Source organism: Rattus rattus, chromosome 12 (genome assembly GCF_011064425.1).
Source record: "Rattus rattus isolate New Zealand chromosome 12, Rrattus_CSIRO_v1, whole genome shotgun sequence".
NCBI classification, from domain to species: domain Eukaryota; kingdom Metazoa; phylum Chordata; class Mammalia; order Rodentia; family Muridae; genus Rattus; species Rattus rattus.
Window position 1 is genome coordinate 86,139,144 of NC_046165.1, and position 20,777 is coordinate 86,159,920.

A 20,777-nucleotide genomic window follows, 5' to 3' on the forward strand; every position below is an offset into this window, starting at 1 on the left:
ATTTTAAGGTCTTGGAGCTTGTTTTCCTTGGCTGCACGAATCCAACCTTTGTTCAAGCTCAACTTAGCCACACTGAGAAATCTTTTGAAAGAGGAAACATGTTCGGAAAAGATCACTGGTCTCATTAACTGACCCGAGGGATGGCCTGACATCCATACTCCAGCATCGGGGAGCACAGGCTGAGCAGCTTGGGAGGATACTGCCGCACACCCGTCTGCTGCCCCTTGCCTTGCATCTCTTCTCAACAACGTAGAGCCAGTCACATTGGTTCTTTGCATTTTGGTGTAAATCTTCCTGATATTTGATATTATTAACAATTCTAGCCTCCAAGAGATGACCCTGCATTTCCTTTCAAATGAACTTCTGTGTATCCCTCTCCCCACATTTTCTGAGCCCAGGGGTGCTCTTGCAAGGCTTCTCTAGCCCCACACTCAGCTCATGCGCATGCGTCACTTCTGAGATCTCCTTCCACACATGGCTTTACTTTTCTTGTTACTATGACATAATCCCTGACAAAAATGAACTTGAGAAAGGAAGGATTTATTTCAACTTGTCGTTTGAGGGTAAAGCACACCACAGCCGCACTGACCACCTCCCATTCACAGTCACGAAGCAGAGCGATGGATACCGGTGATCAGTTGACCAGGTCCCTTTTCCTCATTTTTTTCGGTCTGAGAAGCCAGCTCATGGGATGGATGGTACTGACCACATTCAGGCTGAGTTTTCCCTCCTCACTTAAACCTTTCTGAAAATACCCTTATAGACATTCTCACAGGACTGTCTCCTAAGTGATTCAAAATCCAGTCTAGTTGACGATAAAGACTAATTATCACGTATACCCATCATTTGATCTTTCTTCCCACAATAGCGCCTGCCAATGTGTTGGGGCAGGGTTCTTTTATTTTGATTTCATTTTTGTTGTGCTAAGAAGAGAATGCAGACCCTGTGCATGCTGGGGTAGTACACTGTTTGGAGCTGCAGGCAAGCCTGAAGTCCTCAGAGCAACAAGTGAAGATAGGGCGCACATAAGAGTGAGCTTTGTGCTGCCTTATTTAGGGTGGTCTTTTGTGCTTATTTCAATCATCATATTATAGCAAGGGATTCGATATATGTTCACGTATGCATTAGTCTTATCACTGAAATCCTACCACGCATAAAACAAAAATTATAACATACCTTCTATTTTTTATGTAAACACGAATATAAAAAAGAAGGTTTAATTAAGTTACACATCAAAGCTTCATAGTAAAGCCATAAACCTACCAGCTGGTGAGTATAACATAAATTTCTGCACAAATATTTCTTATTGCATTTATAAACAAAAAAGACAGAAAAGTGACCAGTCCACTTGTGTCCTGGTTCTGGATTTGCTAAGCAGTTATTATGCAATATAGCTTACTTATCATCTTTCAGAACCATCAACCCAAGCCTAAAATAGTCATTAGCCTTGCCTACCAAGAGTTTGTTCTTTTCTCCTGGCATAGTGAGGAACAGAAGGAGTAAGAGTTTCTCTTAAAACAGTGTGTGTGTGTGTGTGTGTGTGTGTGTGTGTGTGTGTGTGTGTGTGTTCCAGAGCATGGGCACGCAAGCGTGTAGGTCAGAGAACAGCTTGTGGTGTTGGTTTTCTCCGTCTGCCTTGCTGGTCCCAGGAATTACACTCAAGTTGTCAGGCTTGACAGTCAGTGCCTTTGCATTTGTTTTTGGAAACATTTAATGGCCTGCACAGGTAACTTGGTTGTCTAAATGGCAGGGTCCTTCTGGAGTAAGTGTGTGAGGTCATAGGTTCAATTCTCAGAATGAGTACACCATTTAAAGGTGTTTTCAAAGGCTGATTCAGGCATTTGCATCAAACTAGTTTTGTCATTAGTCACACAGCTGTGGCAGGGCACAACTCTCTGTGTCCTCAGTTGAGCTTTCCTCTGTGTGAGTGACTCAGGTGAATTTGTACTAATGGCCAGCTGCTGACTCATTCTGTTTTATTCCATCTTTATGTGTGTTTGCACTGTTATCTAGCAAGCATGACTTAATACAATTGCCTCTAAAATACATATTTTTGTCTCCATTTAGCTCCATCTTCCTAACTTCCTACCACTTCCCACCACACACCCCGGATATCAGGGTGTCTTATTTTGTACACAATCATTTGGATGAGAGTGTTTCAACCTATCTGTGTGAGAACATTAACCTGGCATCACCCAAAATCCTTTGCAGTGTGACACCTATGTGACATCATGAAGCTTTTCTTCCAAACTTCTGTTTTCCATGGACAAGATGAAAATTTGCATTTTCTAAGAGTTAGATGCCCAAGTAAGTTAGGTGATTTCTAAAATTCCCCAGAAATGGAAGAAGAGAAAGGATGAGGAAGAGGATAAGGAGGAGGGAGGAGAAGAAGAAGAAGAAGAAGAAGGAGGAGGAGGAGGAGGAGGAGGAGGAGGAGGAGGAGGAGGAGGAGGAGGAGGAGGAGAGGAGGAGGAGGAAGAGGAGGAGGAGGAGGAAGAGGAGGAAGAGGAGGAGGAGGAGGAGGAGGAGGAGGAGGAGGAGGAGAAGAAGAAGAAGAAGAAGAAGAAGAAGAAGAAGAAGAAGAAGAAGAAGAAGAAGAAGAAGAAGAAGAAGAAGAAGAAGAAGAAAAACTATAAAGAAGAGGAAGACCATGATCACGTCTTTATAGCCTGGTCATATGGTAGTTATGTATGCATGTGGAGTAAAACTTATTCCATGATCACAGAATATTTGTAGAACAGAGCAATTCAGTTGGTTAGAGGAGACATGTTTCCCGCCCTATCAAACTCAGACAGGAAGGCAGAGAAAATGAAAGGAAAAGGAAGGAAGGAAAGGAAGAAGGAAGAAAGGGAAGAAGGGAGGATGGAAGGGACAGTGGGAGGGAGGGAGGATGGGAGGGAGAGAGATAAGGGAAAAGAAAGACTCTCCTAACGATACTTGTTAAGCCTGTTACAAAATCTTTTAAATCTTTAAATGGTGAAACCACGAAAGGGAATCTGGTCTTTACCAGGGAGCATTGGCTTTGAAGACTACTGTTGTCTCAGCTGGTACTCAGGTAGAGGCTGTGCTCACCACCTATGTCCACTGTGTTTGGAGCCCAGGTAAGGGCAGCCCTCACTGACTCTGTCCACTGTACATGGAGCCCAGTTGAGGGCAGCCCTCACCACCTCTGACCACTGTGCATGGAGCCCAGTTGAGGGCAGCCCTCACCACCTCTGTCCCCTGAACATGGAGCCCAGTTGAGGGCAGCCCTCACCACCTCTGTCCACTGTGCTTACGAGCTTTGGATCTCTGACCAGGTAAGAAGGTACCAGCTGTTCCAAACCCTTCCAAGACTAACGCATATCTCCTCCAGACACAGTTCACTTGTTACCATACCTCCCTTCCTTTTCAACTGCGACACATTGCCAAGTGCTAGTTATCAGAGAGCTTTTGTTAACAAATGCCGCGGGCTTACTCACTCCGCTGCTTTTTCAAGTAGGCAGAAAACACAAACCGTTAGATTGACAGGAGCCACAGGGTACGGCTGTTCTCTTAAGCCATCATGGGTAGGGTCTTTTTTCTTTTTAAACAAAACCAGCTAGCCAGGAAACCTCAGTTTTTGTTTTTGTTCAGTGTGGACTGTAATATTTAATTAGCATCACAGCTGTATCAACATACTAGTGACATTGTATACTAATTTTCCTCCAATATTTTAGTGCAGGATGAATAATATTTTCAGTAGTCTTTCATACCTCCTGGAGTCAAACACACTCCTCCTCCATCTCCTCCACCATCACCACCCCGTCAACCCCGTCCATCCATCCCTTCCGTCCCCTCCACCCTGTCCATCTCCTCTGTCCCCTTCTCCAGTGCATTCACACTTTTTCCTTTGCCCACCTCTGCCTGACATCATAGTGCTGACCAATCTTCCTACTGGGAAGAGAATGTGTGTGTGTGTTGTTGTAAAAATATAAAAATAAAAAAGTAAAGTTGTCTTTTACCCCGTTAGCTCTGGCACCGTGGGGCCCCAAGATATCTGCTAGATATCTCGGCAGAAACACATCCCAGCCACACACTTCCTACACACAAACCCTCACATAAAAGAACACACAACACAATAATCTTTAACCCAATTGGTAAGATATAATTGCCCACTTAAACATACAAAGCCCAGTACCACATCCCTTAGGAACATTAGTAACAACCTGTAAATACACAGAGCAGAATCTTAGCATCACCTGCCATAGTTTCTCCCCATCTCCTCTCTCCTGTCTCTCCTTCTCCTCTCATCTCCTCCTCCTCCTTCAAACTTCTCTCCCGCCCATCCTTCTGTCTCCTCCAATGACAGGCCTCCTTCTATCCTGTACCTGCCCCTCACCTGTACTTTACAAATTCAATTGGGAGAAGTTTCTGGTGAAGTCACCTGAGTCCTGAGTAGTGACTAGGCAGCTGTCCTTGGGGCAATGGAATTAGCATCAAAATACAGATAACTTCAGGGCAAACCACAACATTTGTGTGTGTGTGTGTGTGTGTGTGTGTGTGTGTGTGTGTGTGAGAGAGAGAGAGAGAGAGAGAGAGAGAGAGAGAGAGAGAACAACCTTTGCTGTCTTTCCTCAGGTATAGCTCACCTTGAGTGTTGAGACAAGCCCTCTCACTGGCATGGGGCTCACCGGTTCCAGTAAGCTGCCTTATAGCAAGCCCTTAGGATCTACCTGTCTGCCTGACATCTTCCCCACAGCAAGATTGCAAGGACAGACGGCCAAGCCTGGCTCCTTTTTATGGATTCTGTGTCTTCTTGGTTGACTAGAAAGCACTTTAACTAATGGAGATATCCAATCCTAAGCTTTAAAATGGGCACTTTATGTCAAAAGATAATGATATCACCCCTCTTCCTTCCAACCCATTTCACGCCTTCCTGTCCTTTCTCCAATGCATTGTCTCTTTCTCTTAATTATAATTTTTACACACACACACACACACAGACACACACACACACAGACACACATACACAGACACACACAGACATACACACACACACACACACACACACACACACACACACACACACACACACAGACACACACAAACACACACACACAGACACACACACAGACACACACAAACACACACACAGAGACACATATACACACACAGACACACACATACACACATTTATGAATAAATATATCAACATAGCCCTCTGTGCTTCAAGCTAAGGAGGCAGTAAGCATCACTGACTGATTCTAAACCACGTTTATTCCTTTACTGCTGTGGTATATAGTTTCCTGCCCTCCCAGGTGTGGAGGGGATGTGGTTACCATTGTCTCTGAGCACAGCTCACAACTTCATGGTAGGCCTTAAAGGCCTGAGAAAGCCCTGGCTGAGGTAGTAGAGTGACTTTGGGGAACACACTGCCCACCCATTTTCCTGATGTCGCAGCAGTGGATCTTTTAGGTCACCAATCAGTATTCTCAGAGGAAAAGCATCATTTTTCTGACAGAATTTTAGATTTCTTATGGGCACACAAACTAATCTTGTACCCTGTGCGGATACTTTTCTAGGCCTAATGGATTGCCTTAGTTCAGCCTCAATCATCAAACAAAGCAGAAGTAAATCCTTGACTTTCTAAATACTGTGTGCAGATCTCCTGATTTTTTACTTCATTACTTTAATTGAGAGCTTGAACGTGAAAATCATACTATCTAGGCGATGACTGGCCCTCAGTACTGGGGGTGACACTGAGCATGATGTCACCGTATAGAAGACAGTCCCTTGGCATTGACAACACTACTACTCCACGGGTTACAGTGAGAACCTTGAAATTACCTGAGAGCTGTCACTTAATTGTCATGGTGAATCTGAAACAGCCTGCCTGATTCCATGGTTGGGAGGTTCAAATGCCATGGGACTCTTGGAATGCAAAGCAACGAAATCCTAAACCAGTATATAACTGTGTGCGAATGGAGCAGCCATTAGTGGATTAATTAAGAAACATAAATGTTCTGCCCATGGGCACTAACGCCTTAGATCAAAAAGGACCTACTATGCAACTCAAGCAGAAGTTGAAAGGAGATATAATCTTCCTTTAGCTTGTCCTCATATCACCTCAAAGACCTTTTCACTTGTTTTGAAAATTACACCAATACTGTGTAATGTGTTTAGAACCATCAAAGCTCAGGGTTTGTGTCGGGCACACAGTATCTCTTCGGAGCCCTGATTTTAGTTTTCTTGGCCACGATGTCTCCAATCCCTCCTCTCCCCTGCACCAATTTCTTTCATTCCCCACTCCATTTCCTGTTCTTCCCTTTAAGACCCCACAGTCTACTCTGTATTGTTTATTTTAAATCTATCTCCTGTCAGAAATGACGAGAAACTTCTTAGCTTGGCATTTTTGTCTCCCTTAATTGGGAAGATAATCCGAGGGGGATGGGGTAAAGTCACTGGGCACTGTTTCTCAGATTAGAATTGCAAAGCACTTTGGTTCGAGTCTTCACTTCCCCAGGCCAGCTAGGGCAATGGCTCCCTGCTCTTTAATACTTTTCCTAGAGGGAATAGGACCCACTATAGACTTTTGATTCCTGAAATCTAAAACCTTGACAAATATATTTTCTTAGCAGATGAGGAACTTAGAAAAAAAAATTGCAGCATGCCAGACGGGCTTAAACAACTCATCTGCTATGCTGAAACTAATTAGACACACAACATAAAGTCTGCCATGAGGAAATGCACAGAAAAGGCATTTCACAAACAATGAGACTATAAAACGTTACATCTGATCAGAAATGTTTAAGAGGACGCAAAGCTCGCCAAGATTATTTCCCAAAGTCCATTATTTTTACTGTGATATTTACAGAGAGCCAAGTCACTGATGAGCTGGACTTTCAGAGGGACTCGCTAGTTAAGCGGCGTTGTAAGGACCTGCAGCAGACACACAGAGACTTGTTGCTGTGGCTTCAAACCTGGCAGGTTTGCTCAAATTTTGCCCCAGTTGAGTCAACACCTTTGCGTAACCTTGGGTCTGAATTCCCGGAGTCTTCATGTCTCCATTGACTTCACCTTCTGACTTGCTTTTCAGAACACAAACAGGTTGTTTGCACATTTTAAAAGCTTCAGTTGCCATACATGAAATTCTCAAAAAAAAAAAATAAATAAAGGACAGAAGGAATGAAGGATGGAAGGAAAGGAAAGACAATTTAGAAAAAGAGGGTTGGACGAAGTAAAAATTGTCAAGTCCTTTGGAACATGCTGACAGCCTGAAGAGAGCAGAAAGGACTGACAAGTCCTTAACTGTTCCTTTTACTGTGGAGATCACACAGCCTCTGGGTAGGGCTGGGGCTGTGGATGAGGCAAGACTAAGAGCCTCTTGGCTGATCAGGTTTCCAGAGAAAAAACCAACAGCAGTGGGTGATGCCCTCAGTGTTCTGACTGAGCAGAAAAGGAAGCCGATCTCCGTTTCATTTGTATTTTGGTTGTAATTATACTGGAGCGTAATAGGAGGTTCAGGTCCCTGAACTTGAGAGAATTGATGCTCGGAGGCTGGCGAGGAGGACAGGAAACACAAGGCAGGGCACTGATAATCTGACCTCAGGTTTATAAAACCCACCAGAACGCAGTTACTCTAGTAAGAGATGAGGGGGACACAGAAAATTCTTCCACAGTTCGTCAAAGCCAGTGGTAGAATGCAGCATACATTCAAGCCAGGCTCCAGTGAGGGAGTCGTGTAAAGGCTTACAGTGTGACGGGTCAGTTCCGCTGGGTTCTGATAGAGTAGGGATGGGAGGTTCTCCTGTGGAGAGGGTTTTCTTGGGGGAAGCTGTGGCGAGACAGCAAAAAGCACGGGTTGTGTTTCTACTGGAATGATAACCTGGCCGCTCGTCTGCACATAGCCAGGCATTCCCTGTCCTGGGCAGGGGTCGCAACGCAGATGTTAGAGCATTTCTGCTGGCAACTCTTGATAGGACCTTCTGCAGGCATCTCCTTTTAAGAACCCCAAGCTGACTTGCTGGGTCCAAGGGTTTAGCTGGTGCACAGCAGAGCTCAGCTAAGGAGAGGCCATGCTGAGAGGGGGAGCTTCTGAGGCTGAAACATGCAGAGCCTGCATTGAACCAGCAGAAAACATTTCTAAGCAGTCTTTGATGACCTTCTTCCATCACTGAGTAGCACACAGGGCATTTAACTAATACCCAGACCATTAGCGGTGATGATGTCATTCTGGAGAGCAGCACAGCCAACCAGGGGCCAAACAGGCCCTCTTCCTAAAATTTGTTACTAATTCACAGTAATGATTCACTCACCTGGCAAACATGCTTTCTATACCAGTAACATGACATGGGCCTGTCATTTTCTGATCTGCTTGCTTATGGGCGATAAAATCTACTGTAGTCTACATTTTGGACAAGTTGAAAGGTTAATGATGACTATATTCAAATGCCAGGACTGGGACCACTGATGCTATCACAGAGTGGTCTTGAGGCTAGTTATTTTAACACAAATTGAACCAACGTAATACAATTCTAACTATGTCTATTACATATATGTGCTTCCAAGTACTGTTTGAAATAGACAAATTCTTAGAAAATGTAAAACCACTTTTTAAAAATAAAGAAATAAACCAAAATCAAAATCCACCCTACCATTTAGGGGGTGAGGATAGAGTTCAGTGGTGGAGAACTTGCTTAGGTCCTGGGTTCAACTCCCAGCCCAGGAAAAAAGCAAGGAAGTCAACATACACACACACACACACACACACACACACACACACACACACACACGCACGCACGCACGCACGCACACACACACACACACACACACACACACACACACATATGGTCAAAAATATTCATCATTGTAAGAAAACTCCAAGATGGAAACTTTGGGGTAGAAATATTTAAAGCATTCAAAATTTGTTTCTCAGTAGAACATGTTATATAGTATTTTCCCATGTTATTTATAATGTCTTTCAATTTTGGTTATTATTATTATTATTATTATATTATTATTATTATTGTGTGTGTGTGAGAGGGGATGCATGTGAAATGGACAAAAGTGGACAGATGTGAGGATAGCCCTGGGGGCATTGGTTCCCTCCTTCCTTTGTGGGCCCCAGGGATTGGGTCTTGCAGAAAGTGTTTTTACGCATTGCACCTTCTCTCCAGCCCCTTCATAACTCTGAATGTCTGTATTCTATTCTCGTTTCCCTTCCATATATAATTATATAATGTCTTGCCATCTAGTGTCCTCTGAGCTAATATTCCCCTTAGCAGATTTTAGTCTATCAACTGCCTCACATATTCCATGTAAATTGATGTCTCCTGAGTTTGTGCTTCTGGAAAGCATTCATATACATAACTTGTATATGACTGGCCAACTTCAGTGCAAATATAGAATAGAGATATCTATTACACACAATTATATTTTACTTATTTTTCTGTGGTTGTGCATTTAACCAAGAGTTTTGCACAAGCTAGGCAAGATCTCTATAATTTCAGCCTCAATATCATTATCTATCTATCTATCTATCTATCTATCTATCTATCTATCTATCTATCTATCTATCTTTCTATCTAGCCTGAAGATTTAACCTAAAGCCTTACACATGCTAAGTGAGCAGTATACCATTCGGCTATAATTCTAGTCCCTTGACATGGCTTTTTGTAATTCTCACAAGAGACTCTTGTTTCCATGTGACAGACAATGAATAGAGATGACTTGAGATATCCCAAATTGACTGTCCTTTGCAGTACTCAACACAGACCTAACTACTGTAGTTATATCTGATCCTCGGTCACAGGGGTCAGCCAGTAAGACACTTTGTCAAGAAGGGCAAATACGGGAACGAGACACCCAAGCCATCAAGAGCGCTTCAACTGCAGGCCAGGCCCTGTCCAGCTCAGTCCATACACAGCACAGGCCAGACCACGCATGCCCCTTCAGAATGCCATCTGTACTCAGCAATGCCACATTTTTCTCTACAGCAGGTCCCCTCAGGAATCAAGGAAATGGGTCATACTAAGCACTACAGCTGCCATCTTGCCTCTTCTTTGTTCCTCTTCCACGTTCCCAATAGCAGGCCTTGAGCCGTCCTGGACCTCAATCTAGTGTAGCACCGGGGAGGCAGAAAGTATAAGAGAAAGCAGAAATACAGAAAAGACGATAGGGCTAACAAGGAAGTGAAATAAGCAGACAACAGAGAAAGAAGTCAGATATGCTGACGAGAACAGGTTCTCTCCCTAGGTACCTCAGGATAGGAAGCACCTGGGAGTAAGCCTTTCCTCAAGGCGAACACCAGTGTGCTGGAACTGGAGTTTGCCCTGGTGTATTCAATGCATAGATACAAGACAGGTGAGCAGGGGCGGAGCCAGGAGAGATGGAAGGAAGGAGAAGGACCATATTAAAGCTGGGTTTTATTCTGGGAACCAGGACACTACCGTTTTATTTATCATCCTCAGAGATTATCTATGGCTGCTTTGTGTCAAGAACTGAGGCAGAAAAGAGTAAAGGAGCCTCCGAACAAAGGGAGAAGTGATAGGGGCTCTGACCACAGAGAAGAGGATGGATTTAAAGATCTGTCTGACAGAACTTACCAAGGAATTGATTAAGTTAAGAAACAACAGGAAATATTATGGGGCCTAGTTAGCCACGCAGCCATAGAGGCAGAACTTGATGGTTATCGAGGGGCCCAACTTCTAGTCTAACACTTGGATGTAATTATCTACCTCCACCTTGTACTTAATGTCCATAGCAGGTGAGGGCTGGCACAAGTTAAGACAAGGCCTGTGATTGGGCAGTGAGAAAGTGAGGCAGGCACAGAGGGAGAAGAGAGGGGGAGGAGAGAAGAGGAGAAGAATCAAGATGGAGGAAGAGAAGGATGACCCAGGTCCGTGTGGCCTTAAATGGCCACAGGTAGTTGTGAATATTTCTTAAGGGATGGAATTTTATAGGACAATCTTGTCTTATCTAGGTGGACCGTTTATATCGTTATCGATAGGTTGCGAGTTTATTGTGCGGACGTTTTGTGGAGTGAGAATTGGAGATATAAACCTGATGGCTAAATGACTAGCTTATTAAGTTTTGATTTTAATTGGTTTCTGGGAGTTGTGACTATCACCACAGGGGGCAGATGCTGGGAATGTGAACAGAGTTTGCAGCAAGAGAGTTGCAAGAGGGCGGCTGCTGCCAGGTTCAGGGAGAAGCTGGAGGCAACATGCGATGGAGACTGGGAGCTTAGCAGTTGGGATGCTTTGACCGATGCCATGTGGCCCAACAGAGCCAGCACTAGTGTGGGATGATAGATTCATTTTTGCTTTTAATATTTACCACTATACCGCCTCTCCTGCCACCAGGGACCCAAGCCCTTCAGCTATCCTCCATGTGGGTGGTTTTGTCTCATACAATGACACCAAAGAAATTGACGCCCAGTGAAACTTCCTTCAGGTATTTTCATCAGGACAAGATAAGCGAAACAATCATGGCGCTGCGAAGTGGTTGCCTTCGCTCTGGCCTTCATGATTGACCCTGACACAAATGAAGCTTGCACTAAAGGCATGGAAAGACCCTGGCAGGTTCTCCAAGAGATGGGTAAGTAAAAGTCAGTTTATGCACACCAGGGACCAGCTATGCAGGTTCCCTTATAGCTTCAGTACCCACGGGCAGCACTGCCGAGCTCCGGCAGAAACAGCTACTTGGAAAGGCAGCCTCTGCATTGTTTATGTGCTTCCCGTGCTCTGAAAGGAAGAGGGGCCCAAAGATTTTCTCCAGATCTGACATCACATTCTTCATTTTAAAAAGTGTATATGACAGCCAAACACTCAACAGAGCCAGGGGCACTCCACAGAAGGGGGAGGGGGAGAAGTCCTGTAGGAGTCAGAGGGCCAAGCACACAGGGAGAATACAGCCTACGGAATCAACTAAGCAGAGCTCGTAGGGGCTCACAGAGACTGAAACAGCAACCGCAGAGCCTGTACAGGTCTGGCTAGGTCTTCTGAATATATAGTTGTGGTTGTGTAGCTTGGCTATCTTGTGGGACTCTCGACAGGGGGAACGAGTGGTATCTCTGAGTCTTTTGTCCGCACTCGGGACCTTTTTGTTTCTATGGGGTTGCCAGCTGTGATATGAGGGTTTGTGCCTAGTGTTATCTTAGACCATGTTGGGTGGACATCCCTGGGAAGCCCGCACTTTTGTTTAAAGGGAAATGGAGGCACATTGGATGGGGAAAAGGGGGGTTGGGAGAGGAGTGGGAAGGAGAGGAGGAAGGGTAAATTGTGGTCAGGATGCAATGTGTGAAAGAATTGAAAGGAAGTGTGTACGACTAGTGTCAGCTTAGTATTACAAGTCTTAAGGAACAGCAGGCCACGGAAGGGCCACAAAGCGCCCTCAGACAGAACCCCAGGCTGTGCTTCCTTCAGCCTGCTTCAAACTCTGTCTTTCCAGAGGTCTTCCCTTCCCCAACATTTCCATCACTGCACACAGGCGTGGGAACCTGCAGAGACCTGGTGAGCAGGCTTCAGAAGCTTGCGGTCAGAAACCCTGCTCTCTAATAAACGGTCAAAGGAAGTATTGTTTTCTTCAATTATGAGTAGTGGTCATAGGAGTTTCTGTGAAGATGCCCGGACATTTTGTGATATTTAATGAAAACAAAACAAAAACAGCAACAACAGGAACAACAACAAAAACAGCAACCAAGAAGCCAGCGCTTCAGTAAATCACACTGACCAGAGGAATGAAACGTTAATAGAATTGTCAGTCCACAGGCAGAGAATTTATGGAGTGGAGGCACTGTGGTGCAACTTGTTTCTTATTTGACTATAGGAGATCCTCTCTGAGAAGTGCATTTTCTCCAAGTCTGGGTTGTCTTCCTGGAGAAGGGCTTAAAGACAGAATGCAAAGCCATTAGTGTGGGAGGCAAACCAAGATTGTCTCCAGAGCAGCCCTGCACCAACCCAGGGGCTGTTCATCAAGGTGCAAGGAATCAAAGTTCAATTCAAGTCAACAAGTATTTACAGAACACCTATAATCCTTAGATATTTCTCTGAAGGACATGCGTACCAAGCTGCCCAAAAGTTGCTGATTGAGAAGTTTCCACATTGATCACTCTTCCAAGATGAATGAAAGCCACAACTGTAGAGCCTTCGGTGGTGGGGTTATACCTTAAAATGTTTCCTTTCCCTTCTTTTGAGATAGCTGAAGCCAGTGATACTCAGCTGGGGAAATGATCTTGTTTTGTATGTGCCCTGCCGAGCACCCCTGTCTTAGGAGAAATGGAGTTGGTCTTGGTTAGCTTTGCAGTCCCAGTGGAAACGCCTCCAGCAAGTGCTAAACACTTGCTGATGAAAACACGCATGATAGACTCTCAACACCTTGTGTCACATTTTGCATGTCCTCATTAAACTGAAATTTTCTGTGTTCTTACTCATATGCTCACAGACTTAACAAAAGTGCATGTGCACAATACATTTTTTTCTAGGAAAACACTGTTAATTTTCAAGGCCTCTTTCTCAATATCTAAGCTGCCCTGATCAGTAATTATGGAATAGCAGAATGTGCTCTAGATTTATTTAATTTCTGATTTTTTTCCTCAATGAGTTAGATAATCTCAAACAAGAACTTTTATTTAGGCGAGATGTAGTAGTATATGCCTTTAATCCCAGCTTTCAGGAGTCAGAACTTACTCTGTGGCCAGCCTAGTCTACATGATGAGTTCTAGGACAGCCAGGACTATAAGACTACACAGAGGGACCCTGTATCTGATATTAAAAAATGTTTATGAATGTCCAAGTGCTAACCAAAATACAATATACAGGTCATTAGTGCTATAGTTCCCATTGATATTTTTTTAGTTATTTTCGTGTTTTATTTTTCAAGATAATGTTTCTCTGGCTAGTCCTGGCTGTCCTGGAACTTGCTCTACACACTAGTTTGGCCTCGAACTCACAGAGATCTGCCTGCCTTTGTCTCTGGAGTGCCGGGATTAAAAGCATGAGGCACTATTGCCCAAATTACTATTTTTTAAACTGCTGCACAGAATATGAAGACTCATTGTGGCATTTTAAAGATTTGTTTTTGTGGACTCTGTTCCTGATTTGATTGTGACTCAGCTGTCCTGAGAATGGCAATACGCAGCCATTGAGAACAGTGAGCCAACAAGGAAGGAGTGTAATACAGCAAAGACAAAAGACAACAAAGGCCATCTAATACTTCTGTGGGCTCATACTGCATAGCTGAGAAAACATCATTACATCACAGAGAGCATGGCAGAGAAAAGTGAGGGGGAGTTTTTTTTTTTAAATAAAACACCTAGAATACTTTTGTTTCCAAGAGAGAGAAGTGTCTAATCATCCCTTAGAATCACCACATCTATTAGGCTTCTAAGTAGTACTTATAAAATTCCCAAACCAGCATCAAATACCTTCTTGCTTAAGTAGACCTCTTCATTATAGAAGTAACAAGGATCTCTAAAGCCTTGGTAATGGAGAAATGAAGGACCCTCGGCTACAATACTAACAGCAGAGGCACAAACTGACTGCTGGTGGCAACTGTGGACAGCAAGGGGAAGCTTGTCGTCTATCTTTTGCATAAACGTTCTTTCCAGCTAAGATTGGGAGAGTGCATAATACGGGTTTGATAGGGGTGCATTCGAGAATTGACGAACTGTTTAACGGGGGTTATTTATACTCTCTAATGTTCCACACATTTACAGCTAAGTACCAGCAGATCTAGGATCGGAAGAGACTGCAGAAGCCACTGACTGCAGCCTTGAGAATGCTCTCACAACTGTCCTGAGCATCAGTAGAGGTTGATACTTGGGTAGGTAAACATCCTTTCATTATTTCTTTTACTTTTCGAGATTATAATACAATTATATCCCCCCCCCATTTTATCCAACCTGTCCTTTCACATACCCTATATTGTTCTCATTCAACTTCATGGCCTCTTTTTAAATTATTTGTTGTTACACACACACACACACACACACACACACACACACACACACACACTCCTAACACAACCTGTTCAGTCTATATAATGTTATATAGGGATGACCACTTGATATTTTTTTTTCTTTTTTTTCAGAGCTGGGGACCGAACCCAGGGCCTTGTGCTTGCTAGGCAAGCACTCTACCACTGAGCTAAATCCCCAACCCCTCACTTGATATTAGATAACCAATTTTATTTTATTTTATTCTATTCGCCAAAATAATCTCAAACGTGAACTGAGGTGTGCTCTTTCCTGGGAAAGACTTCTCCCTCTCTCGGCATCCTGCAGTTCTTCATGTAAAACTGAGGCTCTATGGGCTTCCCTTGTCCATGGTAGCATTTTCTGTTGTCATTGTCTGTGTTCAGCTCATGTTTGGGTGTGACCAAGATGCACATTCTTCGCCCGTATTCCACCCTCCTGGCTGAGCACTGGGAACACAATTGGAAGAACTTACTTCCACTAAAACATTGTGTTGATTTGACTGCAAAGTTATCCTTGTACTCTTGGCTCATGAATGAAATTATCTTGGCAAAGAAAGCACAACAAAATACTTCATATTGACTTTTTTGGTAAATTCTAAAAAAGGCTACAAGACATGGGTCTGGTTTCTGCCATAGATTAAAGTCAGTATTCACCCTCTTAGTTAAACCAAGCCAGGTTTAAAGTGCATATTTGTGATGCCAGTTTGGGAGTCTGAGGCAAAAGATTGGGAGTTGTAGGGTTAATTGGATTCTATGTCGGCTCCACCACAGGACATGGCTGCTGGGGATGCAGGAGTTGCCCATGTTTACCCTATGCTGTTGCCAGGCGGGTGTCAGGCTATAGGGAAGCCCCAGGGACAACACTCTGGGGGTGAGGCACGGGACAGTCAGGCTGGCTCAGGGGTCCCCAAGCCTGCAAGGACTGCGTCTCAGACTCTCCACACCCAGGCACTGCTGGATGCCATGGAAGAATTGAGAATACAGTGGGGGCTCAAGGGCTGGATCTAGCCTGGGGCAGTTGGAGGGTAAGGGGGAGAGCTCAGGCTGGTCTCACAGGGTGGGGGAGTTCCTTGGCTTGTCGGCTTGATGCTTGGCCTTGTTTGGGGCTGTGGCTGGAGTGCAGGGAGGCCTTCTACAAAATATTAGACTGAAGCTCTATAGGTGAAGGCCTTTTCCATAGCTCCCTATGGTGGATCCCGGTGAAAAGAGTCAGTCCATGGTTTTCAGGCATTTATTATCATGGTAGAAGGTGGATGATAAAACTGTACCCCACTTCTCAGGGTGGGCCTGAGGTTAAATACCTTTTGCAGGGAGGAGTGTCTGGAAGGAAACTTTATTCAGTAAGCCCTCCAAGCCTTTAGGTAACTCATTAAAATGGAGATCTGTCTTGAGCCCAAGTGACCACAGGTCATGTCCTCTACAAGTGGAGGGCTTGGGGCATTGCCCTCATGTGACTGATAGGCACACATTTATAGAGGGCTGCGCTAATGATAGGGGCCTGGTGACCGGGAACCAGGCAAAGTGCTACCGTCCCTTCAGGGTCACTTGGCTTTCTAGCCTTAGCTCAACCAGGAACCAGGGTGCCTTTCATGATCCCACAGGGAGTTGGAAGTCAGTCTGGATTACACAGTGAGACCCTTCCCCAACCAACAAACCAACGAAGATAACAGCAATGGTAATACCCTAACCGGCATTACAGATGGTATACAAGTTGGTATACAAGTATGTTGGAATAAAGAAAAAATATCAAGATGACAGGATTGAGTAGAAGTTGCTACAAACATTAAAAAGTGCAAAAGTCCAAAGAACCAAAGCAAGCTATGCTCTTGGAGTTGTAAAAGGAAGTTCCCAAGGCAATGGTAGGGAAGGCACAAAAAGGGCTTGTGTGCAGGAAGAGAGCCAGCGACAAGCTTCCAGATGGTCGGCACTCCTCTCTCATACTTCTTCTCCAGTGCTTAAGTCAGAGCATGGCAGAACCCTAGGCAGTTCCTACCGTGACCCCTGAACAGCCTGCCTCTGTCCACAGAGTTCTTTATGTGACACTACTTGCCGAAAATCTATCTGCTGTTTCCAGGAATAGAGTGGGGTTTGGAAGGACCTGTGACCCTCTTGGTAAGTTGAAAAAGAGTTATTTTTACTTTACTGTTCCTGTAATTACAGACCAGTGAGGTTCAGGTAGCATTTCAGCCCCATCCAATTCAATACCACCATGTCCTATTCCACACTCCCTTTTATGTAATGCCTGCCTTTTAAAATCATATCCATTGCTTCAAAAGCAGCTTAACAGGGCCATGACATCACCAACAAGTAGCATGCTATCTGACACTGAAACCCATATATCACTCTTGCCTTCTTGCTCTGGCTCTGTCTTCTTTCTCCTGCTCCCCTTGTCTCCCCACTCCCCCTTCTCTCTCTCCATGTGCTCATGGCCAGCCTCTACTTCTCTTCTCTTCTCTTCTCTTCTCTTCTCTTCTCTTCTCTTCTCTTATCTTCTCTTCTCTTTTCTTCCCCCCTCTCTCTTTCTTCTTTTCTCTGTATCTACTACCCTCTCAACTTCTCTCCCCATTCCCTGAATAAGCTCCCTTCTATACCAAAAAGGAAAGAAAGAAAGAAGGAAAGAAAGAAGGAAAGGAAGAAAGAAAGAAGGAAAGAAAGAAAGAAAGAAAGAAAGAAAGAAAGAAAGAAAGAAAGAAAGAAAGAAAGAAAGGAAAAAAGAAAGAAACCCATCTATCTTACAGGTACTAGAGACTTCTCAGTTACATCCTAAATAAGACGTAAACTAAGCTCTTGGACAGCCTTCAAAGTGGCACGGGAATGCCATGCTCAATAAGAAGGGAGCCCGAGTTTAGCAGCACACTGTTCTTCTTTTCAAGGGTGAATTCTAATAGGCAAACATGGATATTGAGGGAAGTGGTAAGTATCCTCTTGATATCATCTTCCAAAGAGCTTGTCGATGCTCTCAGTGGCCTTCGAGTATGCTTACTATTACAGCAGCATCCTCTTATCAATGGATAATTCTGATATTCAACATTCAACAGCTAAACCTTGAAATGAGTTGAAGTTAAATAAACATAAATTATTTGAACATCCTATTTATTAGTTCAGCATGTCCCGAATACCTAATATGTCCAAGTCACAGAATATTAGATGGAATGCAAAACACACAGTACCACTATATACACAATACTAATTCTTTGCAAGCTAGTGTTAGGAGGAACACACACATAGCTCTCAAATCAAGCATGTGCTATTTCCAACACATCTTTTAACACACAACAGAGGATTGCTGTGCTGAACCCTTCTTCTCAGGGCCCACATCCATAGTCCAGATACCTTGTCTTACTAAGCTCTTCACAATTCAGGTAAGTGATATCCTTCACTTTTTAGCTGTTAAAGTTCAGTCAATGAAACTATTATTTAAACGTATTTAAACATGGGTCTGGAGTTACTACACAGAGCTGGCTGGAATACAGTTCTTCACGGGGCCCACTTCCTGGCATGTGTCACAGCCAATATTTGTGAGCTGGGTGTGACACAAAGTTCTGCTAAGACGAACAACTGTTGCTCCCCTCTGTAGTCAACACTCTTCGAAGATCTCTTCTACACTGTTGTGTGTAACCCTCATAGCAAGCTCTTGGAGGGTATGCCTTAGTCGCTGAACCTTTTTATAGTGGGAGGAACCATGGCAGAAGAGGATTATTCTGAGTTCAAACCGAGAAGCAGTGACCCAAGCACAGGAAAACTAATTTTAAAGCTTCTCCCACTGACCTCTGACCTCACCCAATGGCTCACAGGGAAAGATTACAGAGCAGCATCCAGCTTCAAGTCCCAGGAAGTTCAGACCAATGGTATTGCTGACAGCCTAGTGACTGAGCTATCCCATGGTAATAAAACTGCGTTCCAGAGCTTTCCATATTCTTATCTTGCTAAAAGCATAATAAAGATTTACTGTTCCTAGACTCAAACAACCTGGGATTTTGGTGAAATTTTTGATGGAAACTTTAAAAAACTGAATTATATTTTTTTCAGCCTGCAGTGGGATGATATTGTACGGGGTTGTGTTCTCTGGATACTCTATTTATTGAGATTTTTATTTTTTATGACCAATGTGGGTATTTGGTTATGGCTGCTTTAAAATTCTTCTGAAATAAAGATTAAAGTTGTGCCTTAAAACAGGGAACTTCAGGACCTCCATTTCCCGTCTGTCTGTATTATAATGGACCCCAAATTACCTTCCAGGGGATACTCTGGGTTGTGTGGACTCCTCCTGTGGCTCATTGCTAAGCAAAGCCAAGCTCCCTTCTATGAAGACATATCTTGCCGTTAAGCACTGCGGCTTCCATGAGACAAGCTTAATTCCACCCCAGCTTGGCTGCAAAGGCACAAGCTTCATCCTTCCTGACAACAGAGAACAGCCGGCTCCCATGCAGAAAACATCCAGCTCCTCTCCACATCCAGAAACATCTTTCAAAAACTTGCCCGAGAGGCACATATCTGTATAGGAGCCCTGTCCCAAAGCTCTGGACACTTCTCACACCAGATGGCCTTCTTTGGAATCTAAAACGTACTAGGAATGTATGGATACCTGCCCACAAACACAAACAAGGAGAAGTGCCCTGGGCTTTGTCTTGGAATTAAAGGCAGATGATGGCAATGTGACAAATCTGGACCACTTCAGGTCGAATCTGATGAAAACAGTCCCTTTTCTCACAGAATTGATTTTCAGTCAATTTTGTGTGGCTTGGTGCTCTGGTCCTTGCTGAAGGATGGGCTGTAGCAGAGGAAGGTTACCACCGCGTTTATGATGAGGATGTTGTTCTTGACACCAGACAGCATCCTTTCTGGAAAACTTTATTGGAGAAATTTCTCTTTGGTCTCAATATCAGGCAGGTTGGGCCTCTCCGAGCAATTGGTTTCACCTCACTTATGAACAGCATGAATCACATTGGCCTCCTAGCCTGGGACTCTAAGAAACCTAGTGTTAGATGTACGCCCTACCTCGTCAAGGAGGCTGGATTCATTCCACCCTAAACCTACCTCCCAGCTTGTGATCTCTGCCATCTATTGATTTTAGTTTCCCTCGTTAGTATGAATAGAGTTTTTACTAGCATATTTCAAGTAAGATGTTCTTAACAGTTAGAGTTCCAAATCAATAACTAATATCTTTGATGTTTCCCCCCAAGGGTTATTATAACAATCCCTTCACTCCCCCTAAGATCCATAAAGTCATCCTTGACACTTCTCTTTTTCTGACCATAGTCAACTATGTTTCAAAGTCAAACGTTCAAATACTGACAACCACTGTCCTAATTCCAGTCACTAAATTTCCTTTCCAGGACCACTGCAATAGCTTACTTGGTCAAACCCTGTCTATTCATCCTGTTCCCAACCTGTTCTTATATTTCATTCTTCTGTCCATATTCCATAGTAGGCAATAGTAGACCCTGGAAAACATGGAATGAGCACTCCATGACCCAGCCAGTGTAATATCAAGGACAACCCCCTTTACATTCGCTTCTATTGTTCTCCTGGACTGGAGCACACTTATTCTACATCTCCAACTAACATTTGTTCTCCTAGTCTTCAGTTTAAATATTCCTGATTGGACAGGATTTTCTGGCCTTAGATATTTACTACAAGTTCCTATACTGTGCCATTAGGACCTTTATTACTTTGGCAAGCACAGCTTGTTGCATTTGCTCATAGCTATTACACGTTTTGCCGTGGGATAGGAAAAGAACTGTATAAGCTGTCTTTAGCTTTGAGCAATGCATGGCATATTACAAGCACTCAATAAATATTAGACCAATGATTAATGAATGGAGCAGGTCAGCATTCAA